General features: G+C 35.9%; 1 long non-coding RNA gene and 1 other non-coding gene across 2 annotated transcripts; both read left to right on the top strand.

Moving 5' to 3' along the window:
• Window positions 1-1,507: 1,507 nt before the first annotated feature.
• Window positions 1,508-2,236, top strand: LOC116174358. Its single transcript, XR_004146093.1, has 2 exons — window positions 1,508-1,722; window positions 2,158-2,236. It is a non-coding gene; the product is annotated as an uncharacterized LOC116174358 (long non-coding RNA).
• Window positions 2,237-2,335: 99 nt separating this feature from the next.
• Window positions 2,336-2,408, top strand: Trnaf-gaa. Its single transcript has one exon. It is a non-coding gene; the product is annotated as a tRNA-Phe (tRNA).
• The last annotated feature ends 338 nt before the right edge of the window (window positions 2,409-2,746 follow it).

Below are 2,746 nucleotides of genomic sequence, written 5' to 3'. Positions count from 1 at the left end.
TTAAATAAGTTCATAAAAACGAAATACACAAGACATCATAAATGCGGTGGAAAACATAATAAATCAATTCAGTACAAAAACACATCAAAATACCTGTACAATCAATTGAGATAACACAACTCGTAAAATAATAAATGGCATGTACCTAGGAAATGGGTAGTAGGTCCAATGTACAACTGTGACCTTCAAATCTACTGCCCTGCAGATAAATTTCAAAAATGCGGTCTAAAGAGATGAAAATTAATATTATAAATTTATACAAAGGTGTCACCGTCATTCACCCTGTAAATGATGCAGATGAACTAATTCTCAAATTAAATGTCAGGAATAATAATATTATGATTGTAGCTACGGAAACTTGTAATGCTCATTGGCGGAGCACCATAAATTAATAGTATTAAGTGTACTTCATCCAGCCACCAGCCGAACGGCTGGAAAAGTATATGCAATAACTGAGCTACAAACTACAATAGAGAAGTTATTCCCTTTGCTCATCCAGTTTCTATAATTTTATTAATGATAAACCTAACTTCAATACCGAACGAAAAATCTGTTGATGCAAGAGATTTCAGTACTGCGGTCAAACACAATTCTTACCAATTGCCAAAGAGCCATTATGTTCTACGGGACACCTACCCTCACAGGTCAGTCCGACCGAGGTGCCGAAAACTCGTCGATCGCACGGACGGACGGACAAAAGCCGGTAATGGGGCATTTTATTTTTTGAAAAATGCGATCTTGATGGTATATGATTTTTTCTAATTCGTGCTTTCTTCCTTAGCTGCTCACCGCACATTTCTTTTTTACATCTAAAAATTGTAATTATGGCTATAAATACTTAGGTAGATACAATTCACCTTGGCCTTATAACAATACCGATATGCGATAATAATCATTTTTCTGATAAATTATAAACAGAATTAGTCAAGGCCAGCGTCAGAGATTAGTTCCAGCAGCCCAATAATTTTTAATTAACACTAGGTAGGTAAATTAATTGCCATTAAATTGGCTTGTAACGAATTAAAAATTCAAGCCAAGTAAAGTTCAGCAACCCTGCCGCTATTTTTAAATGATGCATGGGAAAAAGTGAGTTGCCAACTTATTTTCAGGGCACTTTCCTCTCATTCATGTGTTTGCAGATTACGCCAGTTTTTCGGGTTTGCAAAATCCTTGACCTACTTTTAGGTTAATTCATTTAGATGAGAGGTGCGCTGAAAAGCATAATTAATGGCCCGATGTAAAGGCAAACAAATTTAAAATAGTGCGCTTTGCATTTGTTTTTCCCTATAATCTATTGATTTCATTTATGCTGTAGTCCAAGAGGTGGCAGCACTTCCCTGTGCTAATTTGAACAGGACCGTAATTAGAATAATGTTTGCTGGATAAAAATAGGAACTGGGGTAACTCCCTCGAATTTGTGCGTAACGTGCACGAAATATCCATAGCCATACCAAACGCATGAATCATTTGCTGTGGTCGGTGGAAGGAAATGAGAGTCTCAAATAAAATTTATCCCGGTAAGGACCTGTGTTGTTGTGTTTTGGCAATAATCGACACTACAGCTGGTACTCATTCAATGCGCTGCGTTTGAATTCAAAGATACGTTTCTCTAAAATTGCGTAAAAAATATTAACAGTTCTTCAATTTCGCACATAATCTCGCTTCTTGGTTTCGAGTTTTAATACGAAACAAGCACAATGAGTCCTAAGCATCTAAGCAAAGGTAAGTGTCGATTCATGCACATTTTTCGTATTTTCGTTTTCGTGTCATAATTCAGAAAATTCGATTTCAAAAGAAATCCAGAACACCTAAAAATAGAAAGTCAATAATAATTCTGACGTAAGCCCCTTATTTACATAAGGTACCTGTATGTAAATTAAAATTTTTACTCCTTGAAAGGACTTTGCCATTTTGTTTCTTTAATTATGCTGTAGGTACTAAAATTACCTATTCTTCCGCTTTCTTTAAAGGTGTTCATGTTTATTTTTATCGATTATCTCATCCGGCTTATTTCACAATTTCTCTTTCTCAGGGGCACTCGATAAACCTGCATTTAGTCATGACCTAATAAAGAGTAAATGCGCGCGTAAAATATTCGAAATGTTCGCGCTCATTTATCATTTATTATTGTATTTCTAATTAACCAATTATTTTTAGGATCTAAGCTTCCTCCTCCAGTTCGTGGGAAAATTCGTCTGTACAGCAATCGTTTTTGCGCTTACGCGCAAAGGGTCCATCTAGTTTTGGACGCCAAAAAAATTCCGTAAGTATTTTTTTTATTGAATTGTATGATATTGTTGCGCTTCATGTAAGTTAGTCAATTCTTTTGCACTCAGCCGAAATAGCTCAGTTGGGAGAGCGTTAGACTGAAGATCTAAAGGTCCCCGGTTCAATCCCGGGTTTCGGCACAATTTTTTTTTATTTGCGTTTTATTCACTTTTATTTATGTTGAAATGCACGTTTTGGTTTGGTTCCTACCTCCATCATTAGTTCGAATTCCGGTTCCGGTGGTTCTAAGATTATAATAATTTTCGATTCCGGTTCTGATGGTTCTCACGTTGGGTTTCAAGTTTATTTGAGGTTGAATCCAGGAATGTTGAAGTAACTTAATTTTATTTTATAATTTTATTTTTTATTTTATTTTTATGTATCCTCCTTGTTTTTGGGCCCTCCAACAGGCATGGCGCCCAATTACAGAGTGACCGCATATGCTTATTTAGAAGGTGCCAGGTCTTAAGATGGTCTA

This window comes from Photinus pyralis, unplaced genomic scaffold (genome assembly GCF_008802855.1).
Source record: "Photinus pyralis isolate 1611_PpyrPB1 unplaced genomic scaffold, Ppyr1.3 Ppyr1.4_LG6, whole genome shotgun sequence".
Lineage (NCBI taxonomy): Eukaryota > Metazoa > Arthropoda > Insecta > Coleoptera > Lampyridae > Photinus > Photinus pyralis.
The sequence above is the reverse complement of the archived record's forward strand: the minus strand, read 5'-3'. Positions and strand labels throughout refer to the sequence as shown.